Raw genomic sequence first — 14,221 nt, 5'->3', positions numbered from 1 at the left:
GGAAGAAATGGTGTACTCTAGAGGGACAGTGCTGGCTCAGTCTTCAGCGAAACTAACAGTTCTAAGACTGCTCTCATTGTGAGGGCCACTGCAGTCACTGTAAATTCCCGAAGATTCAACTGGTTCGTGAAGCCCAGGCTTGCTTTCCATGAAGGACACAATTAGACAGACTTTATGTAGTGGTAACCTTAGGCAACAAGGGACAATAAGGTGTAGATTTATATCACACTGGCAAGTAGACGGAAATCTGGTCAAGCATAGGATAACAAGGAGAAGGTCTGGTGGATACCTGTATTGATTCTGGGCAGCTCAGAGCACTAATCTATGAACCCCATAAACTGGCTTGCCCTACCCATTGGACTTCTCTAAAAGCTCCATCCCATGACACCTCCCCCACTTCACCACAGCCAGCATCTGCACTGTCTGGATACTGGACTTGCATTTCCCACTACCAGACAGCTGCAATGTAGAGTCTGTGTTGCTGTGCAGGAACCTTTGTTTTCTACATCAGAATTTTAACAGACAGACTGGGACTGGAGACTGTCTCTACCACTGGCAAACCTTGAATTCTAAAACAATTTTTAAACATTTGGACATGCCTGTAGATGCTTTCTTATGACTTAGATCACTTACTTACTGTCTATACATTGTGATCATTGATTTCTATTGAGGTTTATTCCCTTAAGCATATTAACTTGGGGACACTAATCCCTCCAGGAGGTCTTGGTTGACACTGAACAATCACAGTGACCTTAACATGGAATGGTTGCAACCTAAGGACACTTTCTAAAGACAACCATTGCCATCTTAGAAAGTTATTCAACTGTAATTCTACATAGCCTTTTCCCCTGCACATTCCTTAAAGTAAGCTATAAAATGTTAACTGTACCATTGCATGGGGGGGGGGGGGAGTGGCTAGCAGCCATGCATTAGAGAAGCAACCTCCGTAGCTCCTGATGGATCCATCAGAAGATGCGGTCCAAACTGCAGTCACCTCGCGCTCTTAAAACAATTCTGGCAACTTAAACATTAGAAGATCACTTTAGCCGCATGACCGACCAGCTCGAACCCCAGGGCACGGTGATACACTAACGGTTACTGATCTTGCAAGCGCTGATGCAAGATGGCGCCTAGCGCCTTCCAGGAAGTCGCCTGAAGAACTTGGGAATCCTCAGGCATTTCCTGTGAGAGGGCGTAACGGACCTGAAGAAGTGTAGGCCACATAGACCTGCTTCCCCCCGGTTGCCTTACCAGAGACCCTGCGCAGGGAAACAGCGCTGTGAAGCAGCAGTGCGCTTCGAAGAAAGCAGGAGCCGCTCTTCGGAGAGCGAGTCGACAGGGCGAGACAAACTCTGTTCCGCGAACTGCAAATACTGTTGGCATATGTCACCCCCAGTTAAAAAACAAGGCAAACGGATTTCTGCCACATATTAAAGCAGTTACTTCACATGCAGAGGAAAAGAAGGTACTGGGCACGTCACAATAATCAACCATCATCAACACCGGAAAATGTTGCTTTATTGGAAACACTGCTGAGCTGACTCTTTAGACTTCGGTGGGAATTCCCACCCGGTGAGCTCCTACAATTAACAGTGGATCTACCAGTACATTACCCATTACAGATCTGCAGCAGTGACACTACATCAGACTGGTTAGGTCACCTGGAACAGATTATTTCTCCCTTGCCCAAATAGATGTGCTCACTCTAACTTGAAGAAGGAGTGCTTCAATACTAACATTTGAGTTTCTCCACTGTGGAATGGCTAATATAACTTGGAGAGTACATACCGGTGAGAGGCGACATACTGGTATCGGCCTGCAATGGGCTTTCATTAAATACTGAAGCCTGTGTTTTCCGCTATATTACATTAATTGATTGAGGGACACGACAACCTTACCTCTGTGCACATTTAAGACTCAGTTCAGAGGTAGCCTGAGCCATGCTCAGACTGCTTCTACCTGTACGTTGGCTGAGTGAGAATCACTCCCAACATAACTGAATTGCCGAAAAGTAATAATCGCATAAGAGACAACATACGTCTGAAAGTGTTTGCACCTCCATTTAGCTAACATTAGTGCTCTGACCTCGGCGATAATTGCTGGCCCATGGGAGCCATTGAGGCACAGAAATTCTGAAATAGCAGAGACAATAGCAAGCAGCGCCAGGCTAAAACGCAGGGTTGGTTAAAGGGAGCGGAACTGTTCCCCGTCCCCCATTGGCGGGTAATGCACCAAAGACAATAAAAGGAAACAATTGCAGCAGGGTATGGGGCGAGTGCCCAAAGACCCAGCAGTGTCACGGACATTGAAGCTGGCATAACTGCTCCATTACCGGAGTCATCAGAAAAACAGAATGGAAGCGAGCAGCAGATCCTGTTCGCTATTGCTGCCTTGCAGGCCTCGCTGGAGTCTAAAATGGATGCAGTCATGATAGACGTGTGCCTACTTTGTAAATATGTCCGTGCCCTTGCAAATAGGACCAGGAAGATCGAGGCGCTAAGTGAGTGATGACACAACAAATATTCAGAATGTGCAAGTAGAAGTCAAAGAACTGAAACAGAAGGTGAAAGTGCTTGAAAATAGAGCCGAGGACGCAGAAGGCAGAGCCAGGCGTAACAACATGAATACTGGGCCTACCAGAGGGGACAGAGGCCACAGACTCCACGACATATGTTCAGAACATGCTCTTGCAAGAGGTGAGCCCTAGGGAACTCACGCAGGGCTTCACAGTGGAATGTGCACATAGATCCATGAACAAGAAGCCCCACCCGGAGCGCCCCTGAACCAAATAATTGCTAAAACCATGAACTATAAAGATAGAGAGAAGATCCTGGTGCTTTCAAGAGGTGGAGGTGTGATTCAAAGAGTGTCTGGGAAACTGGCTATATACCTGGATTACACGCTGCAGGTACAAAGGCGCAGAGCTCAGTTTGGTCCCGCAAAGGAACAACTCTGGCAGGCCGGTCTGAAATATATGCTCGTTTATCCTGCTCACCTCAAGGTCCTGCAAAATGGCTGGTCTCTCTTTTCTGACAGTCCAGAGGAAGCACATACATGGATGGACATGGTAAAAGAAGCTCAGATGGCAGAATAACACAACTACAAGGTGAAGTGGATAGTGAAACACGCTGCCTAAACGACGATGCCCCTTGAGCGCAACCCATGACAATAAAAACGTAGCAACAAGCAACCTACTGGGACTAATCTGAGAAGGTCTAAATGTTGAAACTGGGATTGTGGGTTCTGTCGAGGTCCTTTCTTGAACAATGCATTTTGGAGCCACAAGACATTTTCAGTCCAGGGTGGAGAACACTGGAGGAACTAGTACCACATTTTGGTACGTGGTCCCTGCAGCTGTGAAGCTACTTGACCCGTGTTTGAATTAGAACCTAGGATAGACCAGTTTGACTGTCTCCATTCGCTGATAACTTATCTACTGAACTGTAGTGCTTGGTGGGTTATGTGCGAGGAGCGGATACGTCTGAGCATGCTGCACGTAGCTGGATGATTGGTGGGTGGAGGGGGGGCTGGGGAGAGGCAGTTGTGGAGTTTGTGTTGCCTTTAAAAATGTCCAAGCTAACCCTAGATTGTGTTGTCAATGTAGCGCATATAAAGGGGAGGCGTCATCACCGCAGGAAATTTCTCTCTGCGCCTGAGCAGAACATAACAGGTGTGGTATCCCTGATTTCGATATTGCGGGGGTCTGGATGGCCCTCCCCCCCCAAATGCGATGTGCCATTGTGGGAAGCCTGAAAATAGTAACCTGGAATGTGAGAGGCCTCAAAAGAAATAGAGTGCTGACATACCTGCGCAGGCATAAAGTTGAGATTGTGCTATTGCAAGAAACGCACCTCACAGTAGATAAGCAAAACCCACTTATCAGAAAATCAGGTGGACGCGTGTTTGGGTCTGCGTGTTCGGCATATGCCAGAGGTGTCTTAATATGGCTAGCACCATCAGTGCCTTTTAAGACACTCCAAGTCAAAACAGATTATGAAGGATGGTCATTGTGCATTGGTTCATAGAGCACAGAGAACATGCATAATTAATAAATATGACCCTAATCATGATGCCACCACGTTCTTTTGTTTGTTATATTCTTAGACTAGGTCCCTACAGAGTCTGTGCCTGGATATGGGGCGATGACTAATTGTACACTCAACACCACCCTAGATAGGCTGGATAACAAATTTAAGAAGTCAGCCCCACCTGCCAAAGTACTGGGTACTCCTTTGGAATGCTTTCAGTTGTTTGACGTGTTCTACATGGGAACACTTGAGGCTACTCACATTATTCCACCCCACATGCAGTACACACTTGACTTGACTATGTATTCACAGGGACAGAACACGTGGTTGAATTTGTTGAAGCTGAATATGGGGCTCGTGTTCTGTCTGTCCATGCCCCACTTCTCCTCGCATGGCAAATCGTCACATCCAGATCATTGATCACGACGCGGAAATTGAGAAGTGAAGCACTACAAGAACACATGAGGGAGTGGATTAACCATTACTTTGAAACAAATACTAGCAGTGTACCTACAGCCAGTACCCTATTGGAAGCTTTAAAGACTGTGGTTAGAAGGGAAGCAATAAGCAAAATGGGTGGCATACAGAACGAAATCACAGGAACTAGCCAAGGCGGAAGCTGACCTGGAAGAGGCAGAACAGAAAAGCATAAACGCAGAAGTCGCAACCCAAGATATAACAGCATTAAGGCAGAAATGCATCGCTAGTTGGGAAAGATCAGGCAGATTTAGCTATGCTTAGTACACTGAAAAGCTGCATGAAGAAGGTGGCAAACCGGGCAGACTGCTAGCTTGACTCTCGGAGTGAGACAAAGCGAGAAATTATTTGTTCTATTAACAATGATGAAGGTGTTACTCAAAGAACACAAAACAAGATCAATGACATCTTTCTTAGATATTACAGCTCTCTGTATAGAGAGGACACCCATATCCGACACACTTATCTCGGCGAAGCATTGTCTTTCATTAAACTGCCTTGCCTCAGTAAAGAGGCTGCAGAATTATTAGAAGCCCCGATCACTGCCAAAGAACTGTTAGCCACGATTAGAACCTTGCCTACAGGCACAACTCCCAGAACAGACGGTCTGCCAAATAAATTCTACAAGGCGTTTGCAGACGATCTGGCTCCGGCACTTCTGGACATGCTGATGGAAGCGTATGAAATGGGTGTACTCCCCTTACGTTTGAGAGAATTGATTATAATACCTATACCCAAGCCAAATAAATCACTGGCGGAATACAGCGCCTATAGAACTCTGTCTATGGTAAATTTAGACAGTAAGATACTCACTGCGTTGCTCGCAAATAGGCTGAAAGGTGTGATCGCAAGCCTAGTACACGCAGACCAGACCGGTTACGTACCGGGTAGAAACACATCATGGAAGTTGCGGCACTTACACCACATAATTGACAAAACAAAGTCAAGGGAGGAATATTATGCGGTGGCATCCTTAGATGCTATCAAAGCGTTTCAGCCCATTAGATGGAATTGACTATATGCCACCGTCCAACGGTTTGGCGTGGGAAAGGCTTACCTACGGCGGGTTAAATTGATATACACTTCGCCTAGGGCTAGGATTAAGAAAGGACGTTGTATTTCTGAAGGGTGGGAACTTGAAAAGGGCACTAGGCAAGGATGTCCGCTGTCCCCAATGCTCTTTGTTCTTGCTAAGGAACCAATTGCTGCATTCCTCAGGGAAGAATATAAAGATGCAGGTGTACAGAAGGTCCTAACACCTTCTGTGGGTCTTGGCAGCCCAGCATCAGGAAACGGACTCTGAAACACATCAGGAAACTGAAGCAGGATTTTCAAAGACATCAAGTTTATTTTCTACCAGCAGGCAGGACACTTCATACAGAACCAAAGACATCTCTGCAACTATTCTTAAAGTTCTACAATTTCCCTCCTTATATACCCTTCTTGGCTCAGCTCCCTACTTATGATGCAGTGCACTCTCATAGGTTCAGGCACTCCAAGACAAGACCCTGCCCCTTCTAGGGTTGGTTGACTGAACTGTCACTTCACAAAGCTCCCATGTCAGACCTTCATATGTAACTGATTAAAATTGCGTGTGATGTACCTGACCTTTAAAATGGGAACACTACGGACGTCAATCCTGAGATAATTTTAGCACCAGCATAATACCTTCCTGTCACAGATGCCCAAATATGGGCATCAGCTGTGCCCTCTCTGCTAATTGAAACAGCTGCATGCAACAATTATTATCTTCAATTGACTTCTACCTCGCTCCCCCGGCTCGTCACTGTCAAGATTAGAGCTGAGAAATCCAGACACCATGTCCTTGACTACTGAACTCTCACTGAACTACCATGAGGTAACTCTTATCATTTCAGCATGGTTTTACAGAAATCCACTATTTGCATGCCCAGCATTATCTCAGAGTTTGCCTGACTTTGTCCCACCCCAAAATGGCTGATCACTTATGAAATGCCTCACCAACCTAATTTTTACTTAAAACTTGGTACCTGCTCCGTTTCGAATTTAGTTTTTCAGTAATTTATACTAAACATATACTATTTAACAAAACCTTCTATCACACAAGACATTCTGACCCCATAAAATAGATCGTCCTTCAGAGCGCTTTTCTGCAAATCACTATATTTCTGGTTTTTGCAACATTTAAAGCCATTGACCACCCCGACAAGTTATCAACGTTCGGTTTGAGGTGGAGGGGGTCTATCTCCACTACATTCAGTTTGAGGGGTGGTACAACCAGCTCCTGTAGACAGGCATATGTATAGATGGAGGGAATCATGTCGTCTCTATGTACGCAGAGGACATTCTGCTTTATATACATCAACCCAGGGTCAATTTGCAATACATACTAAATGTTTTCGACCGCTTTGCCGAACTATCCAGCATCACAATCAGCCGAGAAAAGTCACGCTTGTTCCCGCTAACAGGCTTGACGAAGATAGGAAAAGAACGTCCAGCCATGGAATTAAAATGGTCTGTTGACACCTTTAGATATTTGGGCGTTAACGTATACCATGTTATCCAGACTGAACATTAACACAACACACAAAGTGCCCTAAGTAGAGTAATAAAATCCATGGGCTTGTGGGGTCAGCTGCCTCATTCATGGGCAGGGCAGTGCTCCAGAAAATGGTTGTTCTCCCCTGGTTATTATATTACTCTGTAAACATACCATATAATGTACCCAAGCAGTTCTTTTGTAAATTGGAAGCTGTTCGTAGGGAATTTCTCTGGAAAGTGGGTAGATGCAGAATGGCCTTAAGTATGCTCCGAGAACTTATGAAGGAGGGATCAGGGTGCCCCTGTTTGAATTATATTTCCTAGCTGGTCAGTTGCAGTTTGTAATCGGCTGGCTGGCAGACAAACCAACACTACATATTGCACTACTACAGCCCGCTATAGAGCATTATTACCTGAAGGATGTCTTATGGATACTAGAGTCATATCTCAGCCAACTTCCGCACCTCCTGACACTAGGCAAACAATTCTGGCACAGATTTACAAAGGTAGCGGGCGCCCCTCTCTCGCAAGAACAGACATGATAACCTGTTCTGTGGTTATTAACCACTTGAGAGTTCGCAGCCACTGCTTTTACTCACTGTGCCTTTCACAGATGGGAAATATCCATTTGCATATCAGTCTTTGTCCTGCCCAGGGGCAGTCCAGCACCGAAATACAATGGCAATTCCAATCTGAACGAGAGTACCACCAGCAACCCCATACACGTGTTTCACCCTTGTTGGGGATCATCAGTGAGGTGAAGCTGATGCCTCTCTAAGCACAGTAAGAGGGAGACCACGTCTGGTTGCCCCCAGGAGACCTAGGGTTACCAATCCCAGGTTCCTTAAATAATAGTTTTACAAAGGTAGCGGGCGCCCCTCTCTCGCAAGAACAGACATGATAAACTGTTCTGTGGTTATTAACCACTTGAGAGTTTGCAGCCACTGCTTTTACTCACTGTGCCTTTCACAGATGGGAAATATCCATTTGCATATCAGTCTTTGTCCTGCCCAGGGGCAGTCCAGCACCGAAATACAATGGCAATTCCAATCTGAACGAGAGTACCACCAGCAACCCCATACACCTGTTTCACCCTTGTTGGGGATCATCAGTGAGGTGAAGCTATTGCCCACTCGCCCAAACCCTTATTTTCGCTTTCCCACCCCCCCTAAAAAATTTGATGAGCACATTCAATGTAATGTGCATGTTTAAAAGCCCTGCAGAAATGCCAGACTAAAAGCTTACACAGCTGTATATAACCCATAGAGCATAATTGAGGCCACGCAAGATCTCCCAGTTTAAGGGTGCACAGAGAAACAATGTTGCCCTAGATGCGAGGCGGAAAACACAGTTATGTTGCATATGTTCTGGTCTTGCTGGAAAATGCAGCAGTACTGGGCGAGAATTGCAGATAAAATGGAAATGGGAGGAATAGATTGGGTTTAGAATGAAAACGTGTTTAAATAATTGAACGTGTTTACATTGCAGAGGACGCCGAATATCTTTATGCATGAGATGCAACAGAAAGTGTCATTAAATATTTTCATTTTTTTTTTATAAACAGTACCTTTTAACATCTTGGCGCCCGCCCTCCCCCCCCCCTCCTTAGAGGCCTGCGTTGGCTGCTTAGCCCCGTTTACCACTAGAAGATTCAGGTGAGCTCGAAGGTAACCCTGTTGCCTAGTTGTGGGTAACTTCTCCCACACTAAATATACAGGGGCAGAGAAAAATTCTGCTAGCACAGAGGAAGATGAAAGAGGGGAGTAAATGAAGGAAACAACTGAAACACTATACTCTGAGGCACACATCAAATTTCAGAGAGTAACCAAAGCCACACCAGGAAAACCAATTGGACCATTTTGATTTGAGAGAGAGGGTATTTGTCCACAGGGTTACCCAAATCGGACAAGGGATCCAATTGGATGACTGTTTTCGAGGAGGTGACATACAATCCCAGTGGGTAATTAAATGAGAACATAACCAAACGCTGCATTGTGGGTGTTGGAGTAGAATACAAAAGGTGTGACCAAGATATACGACTACAGTAGGAGATTGTGAGTCGAGACACAGGGAAGTGTCAAAGTTTTGGAGACACTAACCCAATCCTGACAATTTGCTTTTCTTTCAATAAATCTTTCAAATAAATGTTGTTTCGAGTGAATTCGATCGGGAACCCCATCGCACCCACAAGACTGCATGTCCCATAATGCACAGACATCAAATGGAAAAACTGTGATCTGCCACCAACCAAGTCAGCTCCACAAGCCACCCAGTCCTGGCTCTAAGCCCACCAGTCAGTTTCCCATTGGTTGAAGTCTATGTAGGTGGTTTACGATAGCTGTTAGGGATGCAGACGAATTGACTCATGCAGGAAAGGCAAGAGGTTGTCGCCAGCCTTTGCGGAAGCTCATTGCTGGACAATGCCTTCACCCTTCTTACTCTGCTACAAAAGCTACTGTATGGAGGGTAACACACTGACAGTTTAGCTTCCTGGGTACTTCCCCTAATTTCTTGTTTTTGGGGGAGCAGTTTCAATTAGGGAATGTGCAGGAAAGCCTATCTATAGGAAACTGGTTACTTCCCCCCACCCACTTACTCATGTGTACACACCATTCACTCATACTGCTGCTTGCCATATTTTAAGCACACAGTTGAAGAGAGAGAAAAACAGCTAATTATACAGAAAACAAATTTATTTTTTAACAAGACACTCAAGTTTTTGTTAAAAAAAACCTGAAAAAAATCAGTGACTGGGGGTTAGTATGCAGTGACTTTTATAGAGGAAAAAGTGATATATATACAGTGCATGACACAGAATAAGTTAACATTCTGTATTACCGCCTTGCTATACTTTGGTTTCTTTTATGACCAAACATGAATGTAATTTTACAGATACAGATTCTTTCACTACTGTTCTGTGTGTTTTCATCTGTGGGAAAAACATGAAAACTCCAGTAATGATGGGTTTTGTTGAGGTTGATGCGTGTTTCGGCCGTCTACCCGTGATGAGTGTGGTTGGATACCGACATGATATTTCGGGTTTGAAGAAATTGAAGGAAATACTAAAGGAATGCAATAAAAATATAAATAAATCAAAAACAACTGAATGTGCTATACTCCTGCACCAGTTTCAATGAGGTGCAGAGCACTTGCAAGGGAATGTATTTGTGGCAGGAGCATCTCAGGTGTAACGTGCTAGAAATTAATAGTTACTCACCTTAGTTCCCTTTCCTCCATACTGCATGGGCGTCCCTTGCTAGGGACGGGAGACAGAACCTTTTTCACCAGAATAAAAACCCTTTCCCTCTAAATTTAGAGGCACGCCGGGGCACGGCCCTGGGAGCATGCGTTCCCCTGACTCTGCCCAATGGTGCCACTCCTCAGTCCCCATTGACGCGTCGACAATATTTAACATTGCCTAATGACACCAGTATTGGGGTGGGGTGGTGGGAGGTATGGAGGAAAGGGGACTAAGGACTAAGGGTACGTTAGTCACTAGGGTGAGTAACTATTAATTATTCTTACGTCCCATCCCCTTTCCTCCATGCTGCATGGGCAATTACAATTGAATGTAGCTTCAGGGGAGTGAGGAGACCCTCCTTAAGAAAACAGATTCCTTAGAACCGGCTGTCCGAACGCCGCGCCTGACTTAGAACCGGTGTCCAAACAGTGGTGCTTACAGAAGGCCGAAGGGGTGGCCCAGGTTGCTGATGACCTGCCACAGCACCTGCCGCTGGAATGCGATGGCTGTGGACTTGGCTCCGACAGCGTGGGCGTGCATGTTAGCTGGAAGTGGCTTGTGCTGCCCCTCATAGGCCTCCTTGATGGCCAAAACCACCCACCTTGCTATAAAGGCCTTGGATGCTTGATAACCGGGCCTTCACCCCAACCCCCGAAGGTGACAGAGCGTCCGACTTGCGGAAGCCCTTGGTCCTGCCCAGATAGAATTTCAGAGTGCGTCTGACATCCAGACAGTGCAAGACACTCTGAGCATCGTCTTTAGGGTTGGCAAAAAAACATAGGTAAGACCATCTCCTCGTTTGGATGGAAAGCGGAGGCTACCTTAGGCAGGAACACATGGTGTGTTCTCAGGACCACCTTATCCTTGTGAAAAGTAGTATAGGGTTCGGAAGCCTCCAGTGCCTGGATCTCGCGGACTCTGCGGGCAGAGTTGAGGCCCACCAACAGAGCTGTCTTAATGCTGACCAGCCTGATGTTCGCGAATGCCATTGGTTCGAACGGTTTTTGTGCCAAGGTGCCCAACAGAGCCTGGTGAGGCCCGCCAAATGTCACTTGACCGCCGGATTGCAGGAGGAGAAGACCTCCTCCTCCAAATTTCTGTATCCACCTGCACGCCTGAGTGAGCAAGGTGTGCAGAGGAGAGCACATCATCCAATGTGCACGTAAGGGGGTCGATCTCTTTAGAGTCTGCCCAGTGACAGAACCTAGTCCATTTGCTCTTGTACTGGCTCCTAGTAGCCCTGCTGCTAGCGCCCCCTGAATGATTTCTATGTCAGCCTGTGATAGATGCAGGTGTTTCAGCGTGGCCTACTCAGGAACCATGCTGCAAGGGCGAATTTCTGTGGAGCGGGGTGGATGATCCTCTCACCCTGTTGCGCAAGATGATGAGCTGATGGGAGGCCTGTCCGAGAGGCTGAGAAGCTCTGAGAACCACGGTCTCGCCGGTCACTACAGAGCTATCAGAATGATGTTAATGTGACAAGATTCCTTTATCTTGAAGATCACCCTGGAAGGGTGTGGGAGGGATGGTATATGCTGTCATGCCGTTCCACTGTATCTGGAATGCATTGCCCAGGGAGCCGGGGCTCTGCCCCTGCGAGGACGCAAACTGCTGGCACTTCTTATTGTCCCAGGAGGCAAAGAAATCCGCCTAAGGATGCCCCATCTGCTGAAGATCAACAGCAGCACCTGATTGTTCAGTTGGCACTCGTAATTGTCTGGTCCCAGTCGGCTAAGCCTGTCTGCCTCGAAGTTGGACTCGCCCGGAAGGTGGCTGTCCGTCAGGTAGATGTTGTTCTCCAGGGCCCATTCAGACATGCTGATAGCTACGCTGCACAGTGGAGGGGACCTGGTACTCCCCCTGCTAGTTGACATAGTACATGCTGGTGGAGCTGTCGGGCTGGATGAGGATGACTTTGCCCCAATTAGCGGAGGGAAAGCTTTGTGAACTAGCCAGATGGCTTTCAGGTCCACCCAGTTGATTTGAGACTCCTGCAGGGACCAGACTCCAAGGACACAGTGGTTTTCCAGAGTGGCCCGCCAGCCTTCCATGGAGGAATCTGTGGTGATGGTGACCTGCATTGCCGGATGGACTTGCCCGTCCACAGGTTGCAGTCCCTAGACCACCCTGTGAGGTCCGGGTGGAGAGAAGGAGGAATGCGAACCAGCTCCGCTTGGGAGCCCTGCTCCTGATTCCATGAGCCTGCGAAGTGCAGATGTAATATCCTCATCTTGAGTCTCGTGTGGGGTACAGCCATTAGAACTGCTACTATGATACCTAATAGATGTTGGTACCACCAGGTCAAGGTCACTTCTCGGGTGGGGAAGTGAATAGTGGCCTTCTTGATGGCCGTGACCTTGTCCTAGGGGAAAACTCTTTTGGAGCTTGCGTCCCATATGAGTCCCATAAAGGTCAGTCTCTGCATAGGCTGCAGCTGAAACTTCCTGAGGTTGACTGAAAACCCCAGCTCATGGAGTGTGATCATAAGGGAAGAGGAAGTGTGATGAACCGCCTCCGGCGATTTCGCCCTGACGAGCCAGTCGTCCAGGTATGGATAGATGTGGTGGTCCTGGGCCCTGAGGAGGGCTGCCACAGCATTCATGAGCCTGGTAAATACCCTGGGGGCTGAATTGAGGTCGAAGGGTAGCACCTTGTATTGGAAATGGCAGCCCCTGATCCTGAACCGCAGAAAGGAGCGATGCGGCTGCCAAATCGGGATGCGTAGATAAGCGTCCTTCAGATCCAGAGAGCGCATCCAGTCTTCCCCTGCACAATGTCTCTGGAATGAGTGCTGGCGTAACCATCTTGAATTTTTAAAGAGGGAGGGAGAGGTTGAGGGTGGAGAGGTCCTACACAACCCTCAGGCCAGCCTGGTTCTTCTTTTGTATGGCGAAAACCCTGGAGTAGAAGCCCATACCTCGCTGGGAGGCTGGGACTTCTTCCTCTGCCTGGCTCTCGACGAGCAACCGAATTCTGAATTTCCGCCAACAGAGTTGCTGCCTCAATCTGTGGAAATGGAGGAAAGGAGAGGGAGGGTTTGGTGAGCGGTACCCCGTGGATACTACAGAGCGGATCCAGGTGTCTGAACATCTGACGCCAAAACTGTGGCTGAAGGGCAAAGCCTGCCCCCCACCGCAGACTCGTGGACCCGAAGGGACGCGTCATGCCTTCTTTCCCTCTGAGGCTGCTGCAGAAAAGGGGGACTGAAAAAAGCCCTTGCTCCCCCCCTTTTGCTGTTTGCGCAAGTGCTGACTCTGAGAACGGTCAGGCTGCCTGGACCTCCGTTCCTGGAAGCTGCGGAACCCCCCGAATGCCTGCACCTTGTCAGAGCATTGATGTGACTGGGTGTACGCCTTGGGCATGGCCTTTGTAAGCATAGAGAAACCCTTTGCAGTTTGCAAACTGTTTTTCTTCTTATCCAGCATCGGTGGTGGAGTGAAAGAGGTCACCAATCTCAAATGGAAGGTCCAATATGTGTTCCTGGGCGTCTGGGTTAAAATTACCAGCCCGAAGCCAGACAGTCCTTCTCATATCCGTGGCGATGAATATGGCCCGGCCAGAGGTGTCAATGTGGGCCACGGTGGACTCCATGATGTCTTGTGTCACCATTTTAGCCTCTGCCAGTCCCGCCTTGAAACATGACTAGCTCTGTACGGGAAGTCCTGGAAGGAAGTTGGTTATTTCCTGCCAAAGTCTCTGGTCAACGGCTGCATGCATGGCATCCACATTGGATTGACGAAGATGCAGCGAAGCGTTGGAATAAAGCGTCTTCCCGTATGCTGTAGGATGTTTTTACCCATGCATACAAGCCCTACCATAAAACTGTGCAGTACTGGCATGGAAAACATCATGATGGCCAGAACTCCCCAGAGAGTGTACAGGGAAAACATGAAGAATAGGCTGCCACCCATTTTTGCCTATGTTGTGAGCACAGGAGGGCACTGCCTAAAACCAC

The 14,221-nt window shown here is 47.4% G+C and overlaps 1 protein-coding gene across 9 annotated transcripts in view; it reads right to left on the bottom strand.

Moving 5' to 3' along the window:
* VPS13B (vacuolar protein sorting 13 homolog B) overlaps positions 1 to 14,221 on the bottom strand; it is a 3,421,660-nt gene that overhangs the window by 1,786,259 nt on the left and 1,621,180 nt on the right. The gene's annotated exons all lie outside the window — the stretch shown is intronic.

The sequence above is a fragment of the Ambystoma mexicanum genome, chromosome 5q, assembly GCF_040938575.1.
Source record: "Ambystoma mexicanum isolate Mex_15411 chromosome 5q, UKY_AmexF1_1, whole genome shotgun sequence".
Taxonomy (NCBI): Eukaryota; Metazoa; Chordata; class Amphibia; order Caudata; family Ambystomatidae; genus Ambystoma; species Ambystoma mexicanum.
The sequence above is the reverse complement of the archived record's forward strand: the minus strand, read 5'-3'. Positions and strand labels throughout refer to the sequence as shown.